The following is a 24,138-nucleotide window of genomic DNA, read 5'->3' on the forward strand; positions in this document are numbered from 1 at the left end:
GACACATGAGCACATACCTAAGTAACTTGCTGAATACATGATGAGAAGGTAGATAAATCAGCTTCTGTAGAAATTGGTGTTTGTGGAACATTCACAAGGCAAGGAACATAAGAAAATTCACATTCAGCCCTGTAATTTATCCCCAGTACCAAATTCAGGGAACATAGGGAGTGATTACAGTAGATACAGTACAGTTACGTTCTTTGCTATGAGTTCTATTTTTTTTGTAGCTTCAGAACCACCCATCTCGTATCAAGAGCCTCTTCTCCTTATTCTTTTAGGTCATCCGAACGAAAAAAAAAAAAAAAAGCCTAGCCAAAACCAAATAGACAAAAAATCCACTGCAAACCAAAACAGTGGCAAATAATTGAGACATTAAAACTACTGGGTCCATTGCTAATGTTCTAATAATATATCTGCAAATAAAAAGAAATTCAAAATGTTCAAAGCCAGTTTCAGTGTTTTATGGAATAATAAATGCCTTATGTTCTCATTAGTGTCATTAGGTTTTCATCTCCAGAAGAAGAGGGAAAAGAAAGTGCATGAACTCTGACCAGAGACTGTGTCAGAGTAAGTGTACGAGAAGTGGGAGCACTGACTGAGCAGCAGCAGATTTATGCATAAAGCAATGACTCCAAGTCTTGCCTGCAGTTATCATGCTTTGGAACTATTTTCTTATTTTTCTGATGTTTATCTGTAACTTTCAAACTTCCATAACTTCTCTGCTTTCAGAATCAGGAAGTACCTTCATGATTCACCATAAACTATGATATTTTCCATCCCTTGCTACTCCAGGCTTCAAGACTTTCCCTATACAGCCTCCTGGGGCATTCAGACATTTCTGATGCCTCATCCAAAATAACCTCTTTTGGGAAGCAGTAGCAATCTTGTTTTAAACTTCAAGTTTTTCAAAAGCCCAAAATATAATTTAACCAGTATCTGAAATGTCCTCAAGTTGGTTTAAAAAGAAATAGATCTAATTGTAAATAAGTTTTTGGTTCTTTTTATTTGCTACCCTTTTTTTTTTTTTTTTTTTTTTTTTTTTTATTTTTCCCCTAATGTGTGTGGAAGCTGCCAGGATTCTGCTTTGCAGTTGTTTTTTGTAACCTATCAGAGATGGAAACTTTATTAATTTTAAACTTAAATAAAATCAAGGAAGCTGACAGTATTATAACAACCGTTCACTGAACTAACCTTTTCTAAACAGTACATAATGTGGAAAAGAGACAGGCATAACTGATATTAAGTTAATGCCATCTTGTTAATCCAGCATATATTGTTAATTGAATGTGCAGTTTAGACCTTAAGAAATCAGTTCTAGAAAGTGGATCTGTGTATCAGAAATCAACACACAGAACCATGGCCACAACAACAGTAAGACAAGTTCTTTAGATATGGCTGGTTCTCATGTGTGCTTCAGTTTTTGGATACCTAATATGAGACCTCTTTGCCCAGAAATTCTTACATTCTTTGAGAAAATAGGTATGGTATTTGAGATGAACATGAAAAAATTAAGAATACTATTTTTTAACAGTTGAAGATTTTATTTATTACAGACGATGATTATAAATACCGGGACAGCAATAAATGTGTAATTCTCAAAATTTCTAGAAACTGTTTTTAGGGATCGATTTGTAATTTAATTTTCCATTTGAGCATGGATACTTTTTAGACCTTTAGTTATATGATCATGATAAATATCCCTGGCTCTAGATAGCTTGTACAGTTCTTGCCAAGCTCCCATCTTCTCTTCCAGCCAGCTTCCTGGTCTGCTTGGAATGCTCTGCAATATACAATGAAGCTACATAATCCTTATTTGGTTCTCCCTAAGTACTGTTTATAGAGGGACATTTGTTTACCCTATAAAAACACAGTCATAATTTTACCTTGTTCAAGGACCAGCTTCTACCTTTCAAACTCTAAGATTTAGAAATTCCAGTCAGCTCTAGAGAGCATCTCATTACAGTGTGTTTGGCTGGAAAATGACAATCAAGAAGCACTTTCCCAGAGACTTCACACTGCAGAGAATGCGCTGCTTATTTATAAGCTTCTATTGGCTCAGGACTGGGACATTTACTGTGACAAACATGAAAACCATCACTTGAGTCTGGTTATCAAGATGCCTGTCAGTGTTGATTCTAAAGTATCAAATTTTTTGGACTGTCCAACTAATGAAAGTGCCACCAGTCCTATATGTATGATCTGCATGATACTTGAGTCTTGTAGAACCAATAGAAATGACTCCAAATCTAGACTAAGCAAACTCCGAGGTGTTTGGAACAAAACCAATATGGTGAGTATCTAAACCTCAACATCCAGGAGAAACAGTTATGGTAGGATTGGTAGGATGCTGGGTTTTTTTATTATTCTTTTTAAATTTTTTATTTTTTTTTCCCCACTTGAAATATAATTCACAAACATGAAAATATTTGTCTTCTTTGCTTTCCATATTCGGGAGAATAGACTCATTGTCCATATCTCTAATTAGTATTTAAGCACCTGCATATCACTGATTTCTCTGGGAATTAGCTGCCTATGACAATTTACAGTTGGACTTGATAATTTTCAAGTTCTTTTCCAACCTAAATGATTCTATGATTCAGAATGTGCATTTTTGTTTCAACAAGCAAAACGGAATAAGAACTACTTGTACTATTTTTCTAACAGCATCTGCCTCCATGGTCCATGTCTCCTTCTGGGTGGAAGTGGCAGGCATCTGAGGAAAAAGTTCTTGTATTTGGAAATAATAAGCACTGAAAAAAGACTATAAAGTATTTCCCAATTCACAAATGAATGCCTCTTTCCACATAGCTTTTCATCTTCTTGTGACAGATGGTCCAGTTATGGGAACCGATTAATACACTTTTTAACTCTATTAATGGGCTTCCTGTTCAGGGAGTTTTCAAGTGCATGCTTGGTATTACACATGTTCTTGCAGCAAGAAAGGTGTTTTCTGGAAAGAAAGCCAATGGAGAGACATCAGGCTTTGCCTAGGCATGAAATAGAAATATTAAGCGCATATTAAAATATGTTTCTAAAAATCTATTATTATATAAGCAAAAAGAAAAAAGTTCCTTCCTGAAGGTAGGACTTTATATTTTTCGTCTTTCTGGCTTCTCTCCTGTCAGTAGGTTAATTAATCATTCAAATTTTCTTGTTTTTTTTTCAAAGTCATAATTCTGAAATAATTTACTTAAAGGAACCAAGTCAAAGCATTAAAGGGGAATGACAACACTCTCAGAAATAAAAGCATTTATAGCAAAATAAGCATAGCTAAAGCTTGTTTCATGGATAATGTGCTTAGGTTTAGAACTATGCTATATTTAAAAGTCAGGGAAGAAAAAAAAAAGGTAAAAAATAGTGGAAATAGAGGCAATACATAAATGTAGCCATGATATTGCTCACAACAGAATGTTAACAGAGCATGAAGGTCATAAAAATTCACCTTTGATGTATATTTTAATTGCTTACCAATTTTAATACAGCATGATAATTAAGTTAATCAGGTAAAAATATCTGTCAATGTGTGGATAGATGATGTTTTGTTGGACTATTTAGTGCTCACTAATGAAAACTATTAATAATTATATATACGCAATTTAACCTGAAATTATCAGATGCTCTTTACATGAGTTAGAGATGCAAATTTACTTCAGTTTTATTGGTTGGGGTTGTTGTTTGATGGTTGATGTGTTGTGTTCTGTTTTGATTTGTTTTCTTGCTGGATCATCTCTGACTTTATTGTGGACCCTAATAAATTTCAGACTGGAAGGCCTAAAAAAGAAAAGAATACTTTGAGAAAACTCCAAAAGTACTACTGAAACATTTATTAATGCAGCTTCTGAAAAGCTACCAATAATTTCCTCTGTATTTTTTCAAATCATAATTGTTTACGAGTTTTTTTCTCAAGAGGAATACTTTGTGTTATGTGTTATCATGCATTTTTTCCTGGGATGCATAAAAAATTACAAGCCAAAGAGCAGCAATCTGGAGCATTACATAGTAATTCTCACGAGCTGTTTGTTTCGCATTCTTCACTAGACTTTCCAGTTTGGATGCTGTGGGTCTTGTGCTGCTCCTTCATCCTAGGAAGTATGACAAGTTGAGGGTAATTAAATGTGCTTTTTTTTTTTTTTAGGTGTACCTAATTAATTAGCAAAAATACGAGCTTAGGCTAAGATCATTATATGGTCATAGGTCTCTAAGTATTACATGGAGATAGATAGAAATAAAATGACATGACATGCAGTCCAGGAAATAAAGACATAGCATCCTTTAGTGGAGGGAACTTGGAGACAGAAAAACTCAGACCTGAATTGTCCTGCTTCAAATAGAAATTAATGCCCTGTGACATGTCAACACTTCAGACACTCGATTCCTCAGAGAGTGCAAAAGCTCTTCAACCTTCTTCCTTCTCTTCTGATAATTGCTGCTTGTCACTATATGTTCCCTATTTTTCTGTAATTGTAGTCTGACTTCTGTAAAAATAATTTTGTAGTACATAAGACAGCATTATTATAGCAGTAAGGGAACTAACGGTCAGTTTCTCTGGCTTATGATCTGCTAAGCATCTTTTTATTTTAAGCATGAACAGGAACAGAAGATAGAGTTTGTTTATACACTGAGGGAAATCATCAAAATGTTATGTTCTTCACAGTGCATGATCCATTAGGACACAGGAGGGTTACTACTCAGTTTACAGTTTTTGCCTGCAAGTTACATTTTGAAGATGTAGGGATCAGGAAACTGCACCAGATATCCATCCTGATGTGTTTAATTTTTTTTTTCTTTCCCATTTCCTCTCATTACTTGTAGCTAGTTGTAACTGTTAAGCATTGTCACTTGCTATTAAGCATGAGTTTTGCAGCCCTCTCTGTGCAGGTAGTTGTCCTACTTTCTGGAAGCCCACTGACTCCTTTCTAAATTCAAACCATGGAGGCAAGCCTAATCACTAAAATTTTTATGTAGAGTATAAGTGAGGACAGGGCATAGGTTCTGGAAAAATGTATTGGGTGGAGTAACAGACAGCTGTCAGCCTAAATTATCTTTCACACAGTTTACCCAGGAAAGTTAGAGGGGTAAGAAAAATGGAGCCAACAAGCCAGAACAGAGACACAAAGTCATTCATAGAGCCAAAACTTTGAGCACGTACTACCTTCTGAAAATCAAAAGGGAATTATGATAGAAAATTGATATTCTCTGGATTGTTTACAGCTTGGCACGAGTTTTCAGCAGGCTGTTCTCACAACATTCAGTACTGAAATCCCTCTGTTAAAACCCTTGTAGGATAAGCTTGAAGTTATCAGAGATTTATGCCCATTCACATTCTAAGTCCTTTAAATAAGAATGTTGAAGAAATTAGAGTGCTGAATTCCAATCAGGTTAAATATTTTGTTTACAAAGTAAGATCTATAGAAACCAATATATTTTCAATTATAAATTTATTATAGTCTAAAAATTCTGGTGGCATTAAAATTTAAACTTTAACATTCATTTTAAGTTGCTCCTCTAATCTCTTTCAATTCTAAAGAACAGAAAACAAAATATAACCAAAAATAATTATTGTATCTCACAATATAAAAGTAAAATTAAGAAATTATATCAAATGATACATTTACAGTCAGTCATTGCAGTCTTCCTTTTGAGTTTACATTCTGTATATTATTTGTTACTATGTCCTGTTGCTTTATTTTCACTGGCATTAAGACTTGGCTGAATAAAAATATAATCTACCTCAAACTGTACATATTTTAATATGGCAAGTTTTTGCTGCTATTAAGATAAAAACTTTCACTGAAACTCTTAAAGCTTTCACTGAAACTCACTTCCCTATAGCATTTTTTTTCTGAAAGACATAGTTGTGCCATATTTAATACTTTTCACTGAATAGCTCCAAACAATCCAACTTTGCCTCGGTGCAAAGATGGATGAAGTAATCTCTCCAGATCCTCTTTATATTTCTAAAAATTTCTTTTGTGTTACTTGGGGGGATGGACCACAAGAATCTATTCCAAAATTATACTCTGTGATACCAGTGCACAACACCTATTGTAAAGATCCCATGGTATTGCTTTCTAAAGGCATCCTTCTTCTAGTAAAACAAGAATTGTGAAAAGAAATAAATGGACTGGGGATAGTTCCCTTTATGAAAGCGCTAATGTGAAACTCTGGGCTCATTTCAGCTGAGCCAACTCTTATGCTCAGCTGTTGTGGAAAAAAAGAAATATATTTCAGCAGGTCTTTACTCCAGTTAAAATCAAGTTTGTGGGTCTAGACAGCTGAAAGGATTGAGAAAAGGACCTGGAAGATTTTGCTGTGACCTTGTTAGCTGAAATGGGTCCCATGGTGACAGCAGTGAAAGAAATTACCTTTGTTGCTCATTTGGCTCTGTGAAGTTAATTGGTGGTCTCAGTAATGGCAAGTATTGTTGTAAACAACAACAACAAGAACAACAACAACAACAACAAATTAAAAAAATCAGATTGGACACCAACCATCTTCTCAGATAGTTGTTTTATGTGTACATAAATTTGGGGGATGAATTTTATTTTGTACACTGGAAAATCCAAATATTTTGCTTCTGACACATGGTTGTAGGGTGGCTAGAGCAGTTAGGGACAAGGGTGTAAGAAGCAGAATCCTGTTAGTGATGAGAATGACAGTGCTAACAAAATGATGCTGCTAAATGTAAATACATGCCAGCAGGTGTTTAAACCTTGGTGGTGCCTGCTGTGGAGGCTGGGAAGCTCCTGAGATGCCTGAGAAATGATCAGTGCAACCATGCTCAGCATTATGCTCTTGGTTGCCCCAGGGTTTGGGGCATCTCCATTGATGCCAAAGGGGCCTGGCTGGTCTGAGCCAGGTGGTGTTTCTTGGGTAGTGAGACTCCTGCTCCATTGCTGGTGTTGACATCTGGGGCAGCACTGAGACCCGCACTGAACTGCCGAAATCAGGATTTGGCTGGAGGGGATGCAAAAGGTGGCAGAAAGAGGCATTGGGGTGGAAGGAATGGGACTGGCAAGTCCAGAGCTGTGCTTTCTTTAAGTCTCCCCTGCAATTATAAAGGAAAAGCCTGAGGTATTTTGAAACTGTGCCACTTCTACTGAGGTCATGCTGCTCTTGCAGATACATCCCTGTTGCTTGAAGTCAGATGACAAAGCACGGAGGGTGTTTTGCAGCAATACTGTAGTGCTTGGCTGCCTGTGCTGCTGTGCTCAGAGCAGCTGCTCCCAGTGAGCATGGGGAGCATGAGCAGACTTTTTAACATGATTTTTTTCTTCAGGAACAGTGAAATGAAGATAAAGTATCACAATGTGCAGTTTATGGAGAAACATGCATGGATATAAAAATAAATTATTGTTTGGGTGCATGTATATTCACCATGTTGTTTTATTTTCCCCATCAGGAACGAAAACAAGCAACTTTACAGTAAAAAATGAAACACAGACCTGAGCACTGAACTCATAGTCATCAGCTTTTCAAGGCAGGAAAAGCTGTGCATTTGTGCTATACCTGTCACAGAGAAACCCTAGTCCACAGTGAGCATTACCTTATAGTATATAATGCAGATAATAAGAGAGAATAATGATAGAAGTTGTGAATCCTCTTGGCTTCAGGAGTGCACAATGCTCTTTAAAAATATGGAGAAGGAAAAGGAACATTTGAAAATGGATTTTCTGAACTTCCTTTCCCAGTCTTGTTGATGTTCTGTTATTTTTCTTTACAAACTAGAAAAGAATCAAAGCCCCATGTAGTAAAGAGTCTCCTCTGTTTTAGAAAGACCTGTTTCATTGTCTGGCTAACATGTCAGCCTATTCTGTTAGTGATTTATATGCTCAGTCTTTGAACAGAAAATGTTGTGAATCAGCAACTTAGGATATCTAATTTATCACCAAAGGTGTTTGTCAAAAAATTAGTGGTAACAAAAAATTAAGGAAAAAACACATTTTTATTCATGGACAAATTTTGCATGGAAAGGAAGCTCAACTTCATTCTTGGTATGTAGTACTTGTCTTTAGCATTACTGTGAGCCAGATAATGCTTTGTGATTGCTTCACATTTGTGGCTTTTAAAAGTACTGGATCGTACAGACAGACAACTAGTTGATTGATACATTTTGTTTCTAAAATTTTAATATATGCTTTCTGGACCTTACTTGAAGTCAGGGTGATTTAGTTGATAAGTTATCCTTTCAACAGTCCTTAATACACCAGGGTGAGATATTAATATATTTTACATTCCTTTAAAGAGTATCTCTATTTTCTCAGAAAGGCCAAAACCCTTCTTCTAAGGGTATAGTAACCCAGATCTAATTTGATTGTATCTGCTTCTGGTCATCTCTAAAATTGTATCTTAATATTATAAAAATGATCATCTAGGTAATAGCTTGTATCTATCCCATTCCTGCTAAATCACAGCACTGACAGGGTCCACTAAGACTTCATTTTATCTCTGAGAAACTGAATTCAGACCACATTGTGAATTGACCCAGGACTCCAATATTCAAGTCTATCTTCTGTCAAATTTTGCTAGCCAAAAAGTTTCTTCAAAACCAGTCACAGTAAAATGAAAACCCCGGATGACTGAATCTTCCCAAATCCTAACATTTATAGGTTTAAGGAAAAAAGTGTAGAGGAAGGGGGGCTGCATGAGTAAAGTTTGAAGGCAGCTCAAATCCAACAAAAGCAAAAAAAAAGTCTGTCTTCTGTTACTGTCTCCTGTTTCCATGGAAACTGAAGCTGGATTGGCAAAAATGGGTTAAGTGCTTTACAGTGACAGAAGCTAATCACTGTTATTTTATAACATTACTATTGCCAGTGTAAGAGAGAGCTGCATTCTAAGGAGAGGTAGGTTTGCAATGAGTCTACTCCTTGCTGAAACTGTCAGACAGACATGTGGCATGAGAAAGTTTGATTAAATATACAGTAAATCAATACAGAAGCCATAAGAACTTGAGAAATACTGTGTATGAGAGAACATTTAATCCTAAAGCCAATGAATAGCAAAATCCAGCCATATAACTACTTGACTTTTCTAAATATTGAGAAAACACTCAATTACTTGGTAAATACAGAAAAATTAATCTATCTATCTATCCTCTTATCCAATGTGTGCTTTATCCTCAGGGGAGTTTCCTCAGAGAGCCTGCAGCAGCAAAAGTTCTCAACCTGCATCATTATCCTGAAAATATGTTTTATTGCTCACAGTTGAAAATCTAGGCTTTCACAGGATGGAAAAGTTCAGCCTCAGTGTTAATTTTCCAGAGCTTTACTTATGGCAGTAAAACACTTTTAGCACTTATTTTCTTCAGAGCAAGATAGCTCACAGGAAAAAAATAAACCTCATTTCTCTCAGAAATATTGTTTTCTGAAGCAAGCAACATCCTCAGGTTTTAGGTGGATATTCACAACTGGTAAGAAAAAAATCAGTGAGCAGCATTAGTGGCTTAGAATGGGTGCTCATCAAATGGAAAGCAAATGGTTTGTCTTATGGGAACATAGCAAAATATTAATTGTTCAAAATCCTGTTTAAAATTGTTGATGATCATGCCAGAAATGTTTTACTCTGACAGTCTCATTGTGGATATCATCCCATAGTTAAAGTTACTTGTTACTCCTACTCAAGTATTCTTTAGTATCCTGGAGAACAGTTCATTTTCCTGAAACATTCCACACACAGCATGCCAACTTATGTTCCTAAGGACAGCCTTCAAGCACCATCAGACTCTTTTCCAGCCCCTTTGCAATGCTGTAGATACCTGGAGGCCCTGGCCCCAAGGTTTGGTGGGTTAGCCCATCCTGACTGGGGTTCCCAAACCATCCCCTGCCCGGGGCTGTTTCACACCACTCTGAGCCTGGCTTGCCCGTGGGATTTAGCGCTACATGAGGGAGCATGAAAAGGGCAGGATGAATGAGATTAGGTGAAGTTCAGGCAAAAAGCCCAGGGACTGGCAGACCATTCAGAAAATCCCTGTGTGAGTTTTCCTCTAAGTTATTACGGGTATCTGGAACTGTATTTACCTCCATGTAAAAAAAAAAAAAAAATTAGGCTGCAGGACACTTGATGGTGGGGTGGCCCCTTTGAAGTTGTTCACTGTGATGAAAATGTTTAACTGCTTCTGGGGCTGGAGTGAGAGGATCCTCTGTTCTAGCAGGAATCACAACCAAACCTGGGCTCCCAGTGCTGGGTCGCGGTGCTGTTGACTGAGCAGGGGGAACGACCACCTTTTCTGCAAGGCTCGAGAGAGCAGATTCCTCTGAGCACGTGTTTTAAATCAACTGAAATAGGGCCAGATATGAAGAGTCTGTGACTTCCTCTGGGGCTTAGGGATTAGTAAAATAAACGTTAACTTTTCATTCAGTCTCAAGTTCAACAATCTCAGGAGAATCTTTAGAGTTCTGCTTAAAAAAGTCCAAAGTAGAACAAATCCCTTTCTCCTCCTCCGTGTCAGTTGTCAATTCACAATTCTGTGAACTTGAATGACTTAAGCACCTTTTTTCGTAATAAAATAGAAGGATATATCAAAATACCATTTCATCTTATATTGAACTCCATATGCCTAATGCACCTGTTAGAAGTTAATTCACAAGATACTTTAACTTGAATTATTTATATTTAAATAACAGAGAAAAATTTTTCACATCACACCTAGTTGATTAAAATGCTTTAAGAGGTGATGCAAGAATAAAGATGTTAAAAGTTGGTATTAGAATTTGTGGCTTTGAAACTGATATATGAAGGCAAAATCTTCTGAAGAAAGGACAGAGAATGGAGGTGAAAGAGTGTGAAGCAAAGTTTGTGAAAACAATCATTAGTAGATTCAGTAAGAGACATAGACCAGGACTACATAATTGGGTGAAAAGAGGTCAAAAGTAAAGCATGTCAAGAAGGATTTGAAGGGTGAGGTGGAGGGCAACTTTGACTTTATCCCCTGTTTTAATTCAGCACAAATGCAAAAATAAAGTGACATGTGGAGCAGAGGAGAGACATGGTCAGGCATTGTTAGGGTAAGGAAAGCATAAGAGGAAAGGAACAGTCAAATCAAGTTAAAAGCAAAGAGAGTTGAAAAAAGAAAGAAACAGTATTGCAACTCTGGACATTGAAGAAATAGATAGGAGAGTCAGGACTCCAAAATGATGGTTCTTGGAAATGACATTTGTTGTGGGAATGAACACAAGAGATAGAAGTACAATAAAATGAGCTGAAATAGTGATATGGTATGCAGAGTAAATAAGGAGAAAGCAGACAAAAACAGTAAAAGTGAAAAACAGGAAAATAAGTCAAAGGGAAAGCATTTGAGGAAAAGAATGAGATTTTCTTTAGAGGATTTCTAGATGGTTCTCTGAGAATAGAAATAATCCCAAAATGATAAAATTGTCAGTATAAGAGAAATGAGAAAACATAGACTCTGTCAACCGGAAGATGAAGAGGAAGGATTTATTCTCTGGGGCTGAGGGGTAAAGTAGTAAATTATCTGGTCAAACTAGGTCAAACTGATGAAGGATTGAGATGCCACCTGCCTGTGTGGTTCTGGACAGGTTGTGGTTTGCCTAGAGCAGGCATCCTCCAGCAGCCAGACTGCTGCCTGACCACCATCCACCGCCTGTCATCCCTCTGATCTCCCTGTCTGCCCCACAGATGGATGTGGGTGGGGGGCTCCACAGAAAACAGCCCGGCACATAGTCCTACCCCCACGGAGGGGCCTGGCTCAGCCATCACTGTCCAACCCCTTCCAAGAAACCTCTCAGCTCAACACCTCCATAGCATTTCTCAGGCACAAGCAAACACAGTCAGCTTCTGCTTTCACTGTCAGTGGTCTTTTCCCTTTGGATTTTAAACCACTTAGTGGATTATATCACTAATTACTCATTCCTTTCCCTTTCCAGCATGCTTTCAATCCTTGTATCTTCAGTGATCCAGCTGTGTATATCACACTGTAATCAATTCATAGAGACTGTGCTTGTGTGACAAGTTACACAAGGGTGGCTTTACTGGAAAATAAATTTAAAAAAAAAAGCTGTTTAGCAGTCTGTCCTAGAGGAGGTAGATTATCTGAGGTTAATCCCAAAAGCATCAACTAGGAGGTTTGAAATGCTGAATCCATTTATATGCATTTCTGTCTGTTCAGTTGTATGCTCAATTGGACTCAGGTACCTATTCCTCTGCAATTTTCACTTTTTAAATCTGTTGTGTGTTGGATCATTAACTCAAGGTGAGACTTGCCTTGCAGTCATTTCCTCTAACCTCACTGCATAAACTGGTCTCCTGGGCAACAGAGCTCATGACCATCCCTGGTTTTAGGGCAGACTTTGTATTGCTCTCCACCTGTGTAGTCATTTACAATGGTACAATGTGAAATACACATATGGCTTTAAATTAAGCCTCGTGTAAATGAGGATACAGACTAATGGAGAATGAATGTTTTTTGTCAAGCTCTTTGTTCCTTTGTCACCTGTGTAAGCAAAACGATCAACAGGCAATATTGTTAGCAGTCTCACTTTTGACCCACACTAAAAAAATGGTGAGAGGAAGAAATGGGAAAAATATGACAGAAACAAATCTTGAAAATAAAGAAACAAAATTGAATAAACCAGTAATAAGAGATGCAAGAAAATTTGTAATTGATATCGTATTCTTCTACAGTCAGGATAACTAAAGCACTTTCATGAGATGTTCTTTCACACTTGTAAAAGTTATATTAGGAACATGAAATACAAGAACTCCCAAGACATACCTATAAACAGATGATGCAGAAAGTGAGCTGAGAGGCACCTTTATGGAAGTTAACTTTTCTCATCAGCTCAAGGAATGACATTCAGGTTGAGCACTTTCTGTTAACAGAAATTTCCAGGTGATATCAAGCCAAGGTAATCTATACAGACTTACACTGCAGATGCTGCATAAATAAATATGTGGAAGCTTGTGTTTGGTGGATGGCTAAGCTGGTAGCTGGCACTGGACTACACGTTCATTTACACACATGGAGGGGTGGCTCTAGCAGAGTTAGAGACACCACACTCAGATTAACACTTCCCAGGGCAGCACATGCGGCCTTTCGTGTAATATGGCTCAGCCACAGCACAAGAGGGAATTCTTCCTTCCCTGGCTGGCACTGAGATCAGAGATGCTTCCATCCATGACCAAACAACCTCCCCAGACCTGTCCAACTTGGAAATAGAAATTTCACAGCTTTGTTAGGTTTTATTGTACCAAATGTGCAGATGAATTATTTTATAGAGATTAAGCGCCAGTACTTCAGCCAGGATAAACTGGCTCATTGACTTCAGTGGATCTCAGATGATTGATGCAGGTGTTGGGACTTCCCCTGTTTGGTCAAACCTCATTCTGATCATTTCATCTGAATGAATGCAGACTGGAAGGAAGGGCTAGGAAGCATTTTAAATGCAGGAACAGTTAAATCGTCCTGTGTAAGATCCTGTGTGGAGCAGCTTCCCACAGATTGTTTGTGATTCCCAAAATCTCTGACCTTCCAGGAAAATGTCTTACTACAGTTTCTGAGTAAATTTACAGAGGGAGTTTTCTGAAAGTAAACAAGCTAGGATAAATGCTGCATTCCTAATATTTTCAAAAAGTAGAATGTGGTATACCAATTACACAAATTTTATATAAGTAACTACCTTTTGGATAACATAATTCTCAGAAGGCCCAGTAAAGACTAAACTCCTGTGGAAGGAGATGTCAGTTACCATATCCCACTGCAAATATGGAAGGGTTGAGTTCTAATTTGGGTTTGTTTTGATTTGGTTTTTTTGTTTGGTTGGTTTTGATGATGAACATATAAAATAATTTAAATTAATTAATAAGCACACTAACTGATTGTTACCTGTAGGAACATTAACTGAAGTCTAACAAATACAGTTAAAATGTGGATTGCACAGGTGCTGCATGTTGGGACTAAGGAAAAAGTTCTTTTGGAGTTCTGTTTCAGGTTATTTTCTGATGCAGGAAGAGCACAGAATCCATTACCCTAAAAGTGTTGTTTTCATGGTAAAGAAAGAAAAAATAATGCTAAAGACTCAACAATTTAAATGTACACAGGTCCACTGACGTTCAAGATGCTTCAACAATTAAGAAGAATGAGAAATCTTGGTTCCTCACCTGCTCTTTCTAAATTAATTTCTGCCTCCTAAATTGAGGGAAAACAATATATTTTGAAGCATCTGCTGTATCATCCTGGATAATTCTGCCCCCTTTGTTAGTTATCATATTTGCACTTTATAACAAGTCTCTAAACCTGTAGCAGTAGCTGACATTTCTAAAAGCTGCTACATTTCTCTCTTGCCATTGTAAAATGAAGAAGATCACAAAGGTAAATTTGAAGTGATGTCTAAAAGCAGTCACAGTCACACTGGTATCCTGAGGAACTGGTGTTTTGCAAAACCTGAATAATCCCTTGATAGTACAACTGATTCCTGTTGTAAGTGTCTTGGTATATTTTGAACTGATATTAGGATAGTATGGAAGAGGAAATAAAAGTAGAATAGCTTTTGACTATAAAATTAGTGGGTTTTTTTCCCTTAAATTCTATTCTTTTATTTTATTTTTTCTCCTGTAGAAGGACTTATTTTTTTTTTCTTTTTTTTTTTTTTTTTGTCTGAGCTTTTAATTGTTGTGATATATGTAGTTATAATGCACAGGGTTTTGATATTATTTCATGTCTGCTTTATGCTCATTCCCTTGTGTTGATTTCTAATAATTGTGGAATAGAACTAGTACAAAATATTGTTAAAGGGGATAATTATTGTCTCTAATTTTGCTTTCCATGACTGAGTACAATTTCTGTGATTATTTTTGATCAGAGTGGTATCATTATTTAATTAAAAAGCCACTGCACTTTTTTAAAGGCAAGAATTCTATCTGGTGTGCTGTGAAAGATTCTCAGCGTTGCAAGAAAAAACTGTACCTGAAAATAACAAAAGTGGCCCTTTTCCTCATTTTCTCTAAATATCTATTGAAAAAGAACTGGAATCCACTAAGCCATCAAGATTGTATAAAATTTGGTGAGGAAGACACCCTTCCACAGCATTTTATTGCTTCTATTCTTACGAGAAAATTATTAGTATTATTCTTTATTGGTTTGGATACAGGAAGGATTTCTGACATTTAAAAAACATGTATTACAGTTTTCTCAGTTGTAGCGAAGCATTCAGATTCTACGACAGTGAAGTAGTACTACTAACTAATCTGAATCTAAAAAAAATAGAAAAAAAAAATCTGATTTTTTTTTTTTAAATTTTTCTCATGCTTTACCTAACATTATTCATGTAGGTAATCTGCCTGACAGGATAAGAAATTGTACTTTTGTAGCTGGGTGACCAACCAGGGTAGGATACAGCTGTGATGTGTGAGAAAATCTGTGGGTTCTTTCCCAGCTGGCAGGACAGGTGGAGGCACTGTGACATGCAGGACTGTGTGCAATTTATGCCCCGTGTGCCCTTTCCAATAACATTTCCAGGTTTCTGCATCCACATATTTAATTCATAAACATTGAGCAAAGTGTGGAAGGCTGGATTGTGACTTGCATTTTGCACTTCTGCAAAGGAAAGGGAAGAAATAAGAATTCTTGTTGTGCCCCTGGAGACGGTGTTGAGGTGAGTTGGCATAAATAAATGCTGTGAACTTGTTTATTTGTCCTCCCTCAGTGCACAGGCATAGGAGTGGGAAGACAAGGGCAGATCAATACACAAAGTAAAGCAGCTGAGTCAGGCAAGAAATATTGATATTTACTGTTGGTTTGGGCCTGCAACAAATAACCATTCCTTTCCCTGAAGCCTGAAAAATAGGGAAGGACTCATGCTGTGGAGGTATGCTGTCTCTTGGGATTGCTGTAGGAATGATGTAATTTATGCAGTCTTAAAGGTTAGAGTTTCCTGAAACTTTTTGCTGGTGTTGAATAACACTGTCCTCCACAAGCTGCTGTGGTGACCTGGAAGGATTAACCTGGAGGCACTCTCCCGAGGGAAGCCTTTTTCTTAAAAAGGGTTTGGAGGAATTGCATAGACATGTTCCTCACCCTCTCAGAGTAGGTCAGGACTTACATATTTCTTTAGTGCAGGAGCTTCTTCATGTAAAGTGACTTGCTGCTTCCTTGGAGTGGAGAATGGCAAAGCTGACCAGGGAAAGCTTGGTGCACAGCTGAAAACAGCAACAATCCTGAAAAAAATAAAAAAGGCACACCCAATAACATGCAGCTGGAAATATTTTTTTCTGGCACAAGAAGATAGGATGTTGTTTAAGAGGCCAGATCATTTAGACACCTCTTGATCTAGGGGAACAAGAAAGAAATTTGAAGTTTGTGCACAGGTGTGGTTAAACATGCAAAAACCCCTCTCTGGATTTTACTTTGACAGCTAACCTGAAAAAGACTAGTTTCCTCGTCTGGAGAAAAGGGATTATGTCAACTTCCCCTTCCTGTTGATTGCAACTCTCCCTAAAAATAAGCATTCCAGTTGTTTTCACTATATTTACAAACATATTTGTGCAGTCAATGAAAGAGTATGAAGGGGAGTCTGAAAGTGTATGGAATGACGTATAAGTAGCAGCAATAGATATATTTTAAATATCTAGGTCTTTGGAGGCTTATGTGGCCAAACTTTCCCTACTCTTAGAGTACCCATAATTTCTATGAATGTTATAGTAAATCAACCATGATCTAAATCTGCTCCCATGAAATCAGTGGGAGTTTTTCCACCAATTTTAGTGGGAACAGGACCGAGCTGTGTAACTGTTATTTAATGCCACTGCCTATAGGAAAACTGAACACATTTATTTTGGTTGGAAACAACATTATATAATAATTCCACCAAATTCTGAGGTTAGCTGGCTGGTAGAAAATACAGTTCTTTGGGGAAAAAGTTGTTCCAACAGCTGTCATTTGCAATATATCACAATGTAAATATTAATTCTAGTTAATGTTAAAGGAAACTGTCTAGAATAATTTGAGATGCAAAGAATTGCATTTAATCAAGAGGAACTTAAGCACAACATTATGATATACCAACAGGCTTATGTCAAAAAAAATGGCTTGCCAGGGAGTTGTTCACATTAGGCTGTATCATGCCATGGGTAATGCTCAAATCGAAGACTATGGTGGAAGCACCCAAAACACTGAGCCTCAGAGAAGAGCTTGTCCTCATTGCTCACAGTAGGAACAGGAAGTAATTTGCGACACTTCGCTTCTGTGGTGAGGCATCTGTTCCTCTTGCAACGCACGAGCTTTCATTTCTTTCATCAGGGAATGATGGCGGTGGAGGAGGGCCCACCAGTTCTTCATTCGCTCTCACGCGGGCTGGTCCAGGGGCAAACCCTGCTGCTGTGCTGGAACAGACTCTGTGGCCTCCTTTTGAAACCTGGACATATCTTTCTCCCTTGTGATCTCTAACATAGATACAAAATGCGAACATGTCACTTAGAGCACCTTGAACATATCTTCAGAGCAAGTACACACCTTATGCACAATAAGTAAAAATGACTCCACAAAAAGTTATCTAAGACTACTCAAAAATGTGCAGGCAGCAGACACTTGTTATAAAGCAGTGTGCATCACATCTTTGGCTAAAGTTGAAATAATATATTTAAAATTGGGACAAATGCACAGAGGTACATGTGCAAAATTTCTCTTTGTGTCCAGAGATAAGTATCTGACTGAAAGCTGTCAAAATTTCAAGAGTGCTCAATCGCAGACATAATAATACTGTGCTTAGCTGTGTGATGAAAATTGAGGTCAGGGGTCTGATAAATCTCAGTAGATGTTATCCAGGGTAATAACCTTGACCAGCTGACTTCTTTTCAACGTGGTGCATTCATATTTAGATGTGGTGTATCCAGGATATCATTTGGACTATATCAAGAAATAAAAGTACAGTCTGCTCAAATACTGTTTATCTCCTGACAGATTCATAGGCAATGATCTAGAGAAGGTTGGTGGTACACAAAACAGATCTAAACATCTAAGACTCTGCTGTTTTTCTTCTTTCTGACTGTGTTTGTGACATAAGGCCAGTTTCCCACCAAGGCACAGAGCTGTCATGAGTGGACTGATCTGAGTGCAGAGCAGCAGTGTGACTCCTTGGCCTCAGGGTGAAACCACAGGCATGGAGCTCCTGGTGTGGTGGGAAAGAAAGGTCAAGGAGTCCAGCCCACCCTATCTCCAATGAGGCTCTGTGTCAGTGGATCAATGCTGAAGGAGGAATCTTGTCCTCTGCTCTCCATATTATCTCCCCTTGCATGCTGTGCTAAAAAGCTGATTTCATGGCAATCTTATTATACACTTACCTTGGTGAATCACCATCTCAGGTGTTCCAAATTATATATTTTAAAGCGGTGGAAACGAAAGTATTTTGCTTCTGTGCACTCTGCATTCCTCTACCAGGTACCAGAAATTCTGACCTGTACCATTTAAAGGCAGAAGTATTTTTCACTCTGTACAAAAAGGACTAGTACTTGGAAATTTTACTCTACAGTTGGACACATGACAAAGTAGGTGGCTCTGCTGAAACACTTTGTTTAAATGAATCATATAACAACAATAATAATAATAATAATAAAACTTTAGAAAATTCATATATGACAATTTATATCTATGTTTATATTCACAATCTTCAGTCTCCCTCTTGCAGGAGGAGACTTACATTTCTAAATGAGCCTGGAGGAGTTTGCTTTGAAAAATAAATCTTCACGTTTCAACACAGTTTTTGTTGCACATGTGGAAGAGATATTTTGCACACACACGTGAACAGCCATGCCATCTGCTCTCCATCATGATACTTATTCCACCTTGAGGCAGATTTTCAGAAAAATAGTGCCAAGTCTGGGCTGAGATTCTGACAGAAGATGAAGCCCTACATGCCACCATCCTCCTATAAAACTGCTGTACATGTGTGTGTATGAAACATCCCCATTTACAATATACCTCCTCTGCTGATCTGCAAGGGCTTTACTCAGTGAAGGAAGAAAGGCGTTGCATGGGGTGACTGGTGCCTACGGAAGGGACAGTAAGGCAAATGATCAGTATGGTCTTCCTTGCCCACACGAGAGAATAGCTGCCATTGAGCCATCCGTGTTTATTGTGGCTGTGAGAGGGATCCTAGACAAATCCAACCTTGCACAGACTTCTGCTCTGCTACTGCTATGATAACTGTTCATCCAGGGCTATCCAGGAAGCAGAGGGCCTTAAAGACTCGGTTACCTCCAAGGTTTTCCTCTGAGGCCAGAAAAGCTTATCTTCAGTAGCCAGCAGATTTGACAGGAAAAAATGAATATTTACATTCACATCTGAATACTTTCATTTCCACATGAATATCAGTATCTCTAGGAGGAACAGCACCTCCACAATACTAGTGTTATCTGAAAACTACCTGCATGAATAATAGCAGAGAGATGATCAAGACAGAAAGATAATCATGCCAAACTGATATGCAAAGAAGAACATACAGAAGTGTTTGTAAATTACTCTTATCCTTATATAGCCTAGCTGTACAACATTTCTGTCATACGTTTACTATTTATAAAGCTTTGTAGAGGATTCCAGTCTGTGTTATACTGACTCCTTTGTAGTTTGGGAAATTATATATAAGAGCATAAAGACAGACTATATTTTAAGAAAGAGGCAAAGTGCCAGAGGAAAGGTTGAGCCTTCAGCCTGACTTCTGCATTTCATGATGTTTGAGAACTTGATTTATCAACCTTAATGTTACATTAACAAAAGCACATAATTTCCTAGGATGTTCTTATCAAATTTGAGAAAAAAAAAAAAAATGAAGAAGGTCTGAGTGTAACAGCATTGTGAATTCTTTCTTCAGTTATCTTACTTCTACAAAGACAGCCAGATTGTGGTTTGTAGCTTCATTGTCCTATGAGCTTGGAAGGAACATCCTCTGTTCAGCAAAAAGCAGTTGTTGCCCTGTAGTCAGAAGAACATACTGGTTCTCTCCTTAGCGTATTGCGGCATTTGCAAGGAATGAAGAAAAGAGCAATCTCTGATTGCTACCCATGCTCCAACCAGGTAACAGAGGAGGTGGACAGGCACTTAGGAGCAGGGATTCTCAGTATAGCGTGTGACAGGCTTTAATGTATCAAGGGTGCACATGAACCTCCTCAGTCAGACAGGCTTTCTCTTACAAGTGTTTGCACATTAGTAACTCTTACCACTACTGTGGCTTCTAACACGGGGTCAAAGTTTACACTCAAAACATAGATTCATCAACGTTGTAACCCTTTCTGATTTTGTTTTGATTTTATCAAATTCCTCCGTCGAGATATAACAAAATCACTAAATACAATGACAAAAATATATTTTAAAAAATCATGCTTAATTCTGAGATTTCACAGACTTTTATTTCTCTGTCCAAATGACCTTTTTATTTTGAGGTTTACTTTGTACTTAATAATGTTTGAAAATCAGTTAACTATCAAACTGGCATATTTTCCTCCACAATTAATGAATCATGGTAGCTTGTAGCTAATCTTCTGGACTACTGACCTTCCTGAAGAAGCAACTGAACATTTTACTCCCTGAGATAGATGGGATTCCAGAAGGTTAAATGCCCCATAGGAGATTCCACGTTCAGTTCAAATTTTAGCTAGTAAACATCAAGCAGAAAAAACCCCAAAAAACAAACTTGCCAGCTTTGGTGCGGGATTAATTCACTTATCTCCTAGTCATTTCACAGCCATTTCTTGCTTCCTTCCTATTGATTCACTGCATGTTTGAGTTTGCCTTATGCTTTCTTGGAGTCTGAGTGCTCTGAAGAAGGGAAGCCAGGAATTTCTGATAAGTACTTGGGTCCCTGATTACAGACTCTGCAAGGTACATCTGTCTATTTTACATTTGCTATATATAATTTAGCTTATGAATAGCATACTTGTTTATATGCTGGACTTCTTAATAATGGTTTGGGGGGAGCTTCTTTATGTTTTAAGCTGGATGCATTTTTATAATCCAGCAAATATGAAAGCACAAAGATATTGCATTTCTGTTTCATTGTGTATGTATTTCATCCCTATTTTTCTCTTTGAAAATATTTTTTTTTCATTAAACACCAACTCCTCCATAGCAGTATTAGATGCTGATTATAAATGTGACATGCTCTGCCAGCTACAGGAAAAGCCCTCTACAAATCCCCCTGAACTCAGCAGTGGTAAACTGAGGCCAGCTGTGCAAAACTTCTGCCTGAGACAAGCTGAGGTAACCATGAAGTTCTGTTGCACTTCTTTACTCTTGGAAATGGCTGTTTTTCTTGACATCTGCACAACTGCAGGCCAAAGTAAATACGCTACTGTGAGCTTTAAAACCTGATCAGCATTATGTCCGATTTGCCACGGTCAAGGCAGACCACTTGTGTGGGCAGAAGTATGTTGCTGGCAAGGACTGGTTTAGTTTTAGCGGGAAAGTATTGATTAAGCTACAAATACTGCTAGACATTAATTTGCTCCCCAAAAGGAAGATAACTATTAATGTGTACCCATTTTCCCTCTCTTCCAGTAGATTTTCTGCAAGCATGTCAGTACCTTTAAGGAGAATTTAAAATGCCAGAAGGTGTGTGTTGCGATTACACATTCTGGAATATTTCTACAGCCACTCTACCTTCTTTAGTAACCACTTCTTTAAATCCTGTCAGCATTCCTCAATATAACCCCCAAAATATTTCTCACCTTGTCCACTCTGAATGTACATAATTTTCCAAAGTGTTGTACTAATTCTGATGAAATAAAGAAGAATTTTCTTACCTTCTATTGGAGAAGGAGCAGGCATTTTCTTGCATGAGGCATGTTCTCAACGATATGGATAAGCAGGGACAATGGATGTTATCACTATTGTCTTGAGGAGATAAACACTTGAATTCCATCACTAACCCCACAGTGTTACTCTCGCATTTGGCATATCATCCTTCCAGCTGCTGCCCTATCTATAAACTCTTCTCCTACTGTCTTCTGCTTTGCTAGATTAAGAAAATATTACAATAGCTTCCACAGAACATCACAGGCTGACCCTCACTTCTGTTTTTATTGAGCTCTACTCTAAGGTCTTTGTGAGATGCGGATTGAAGGTGCAATAGGAAGGGATGGAGGTGGGGGGTAGGCTAGGAAGTACAGTTCCCACTGCTGCTGTGTCTGCAATAATTAAACGGTTAAAAATTGTAGCCCCTTAATTAAATTTTAATGGGGTTGGGATGGTGTGCAAATAAACTTGTTTGCCTGGCAAAAAGCTGAAGTCCATATTGTGTTATCACAACATTCCTTTCAGGAATCGAGCCAAAAAGATTTTGATCAGATGGTTCCCAAAAATGCAATGCAAATGTAAAGGGCTGAGTTTACACCTGTACTCATTAAGTCTATACATTTGTTGTAGGCTTTTCCTGTTTTCTGCTGTAGCACCTTGCTCCTTTCAAGCTCAGCTATCAGACACACTGCTCTGGGTTAACCTGTATTTTCACATCCATTTTAGAATACATAGGCCAGAAACTTCCTTTCCGGAAAACAGAACTAAAATTCAGCATCATAGAAGTACAAAGGTCAATGCCATTATCAACAGATTCCTGTGAACTTTCGCAACTCATTTTGGGATGCACAGCAACTCCAAGTGACCCTCTCTTAATAAAGCTAGTAGGAAATTATGACCTTCTGAAACTTCCTCTACCCTTGCATGCAGAAAAGCTATTAACTTGTGCAGAAAACAAGTATTTATATCCACAGTTGAGGATTTAATGTAACAGGTCTGTTATTTCAGAGGTGAATTAAGCTACTTGATTTTGAACTGAAAGCAGCAGTATTATGTAATGCTTATTAGCCCTCAAATTTGTGTTGGAAAGAGGTATTCGTGAGAGCTACCACCTTTTTCCCTGCTCTGATTTATTCTAACATTGGTGTCTCTGGAATTAGCAGTAAATATGTCCTTGGCAGTTAAATTGTATGAGTTGCTGAGCACTACGGGAAAAAGCCAGAACACCTTCCGCTTCCCTTGTCTCTAGTGAAAAAAGACAATGTTGTGTCACCCCTTGCATAGCTCCCTGGGTTGCAGGGCTGGGCTTATAATGAATTCACAGGGCTTTTATTATGCCTTGATCCAGATCATTGATAAAAATACGCGAAAATTTGGTGAGAGGTAAGAAAAAGAGACAACAATATCACAGGCTAAATCCTGAGCTTGTGTGAGTTAGCAAGGCACAGCTGATTCCAGTGATGTTGCATCAATCTATCCCTGCTAAGGTTCTGCTTTTAAAATTTTAATGGCTATCAATTCAGATGAAATGCTTCAGATATATTGCTAAATAATGGCTTAGATGCCACATAAAGAAACAATATCATGCCACTTATTATTCCATTTAAAAACCATATAAGCCATGTGTGAGAAATTAAATCTGTCACTCTGGGAAAGAGTTCAGGCTGTCAAAATGGTAATAGAGATAAAATTCAATTACCTATTTTCTATGCTACCCATGGTAATTCCCCAGAAAATATTAAAAGAAATTTAAGAGGAGATTATCTTGTAAAGTGTTTTCATAATATAATTATTGTTTTAATTACTTTAAGGAAAATGTGTACAATTCTGCAGAAAAACAGCTGGAAGTTGTGAGAACTGCAGTTGTTTGTCAGGCTAAGATTAACTGACATTGACCATGGCCATCATTGCTGTGACAGCAGCCACGTGCTCTCTTCTTCAAATTTTCCTCAGTCTCAGCCTTGCTATGATGATAGTCTGGGAGACTGAAGGCAGGGATGAGACTTATGCTAGGTTTTCAATTGCTCTGTAGAAGAAGTAAGCCAGCAGGGAGGTATCTTTAGGCCATTTTTCTCTGAGCAGACCCATTCAGCTCTGCACCCTTTCCCTGCCAGAGCTGGCCCAGTTCCACTCTAAATGTCAAGGTCCCTAAGGTGACAAACACTCATTGAAGGTCCAGCCTGGTAGGAGCAGGCCTTCATTTTCCTGTGTGACCTTTCCAACTATGCAGAATGGATGTCAAAGCCTCTCCTTGGCTCAATTTTATCACATCATGAGGAGTGGAATAATTCAATAGGAGGTAGTGTGAGAGACCATTTCACAATGCAGCTGTAGAGTGAGCTGTAGCCCACAGGTTAACACTGCAACCAGGGATCACGAAGACCTGAACCTCAATGTGT

The sequence above is a fragment of the Patagioenas fasciata genome, chromosome 3, assembly GCF_037038585.1.
Source record: "Patagioenas fasciata isolate bPatFas1 chromosome 3, bPatFas1.hap1, whole genome shotgun sequence".
Lineage (NCBI taxonomy): Eukaryota > Metazoa > Chordata > Aves > Columbiformes > Columbidae > Patagioenas > Patagioenas fasciata.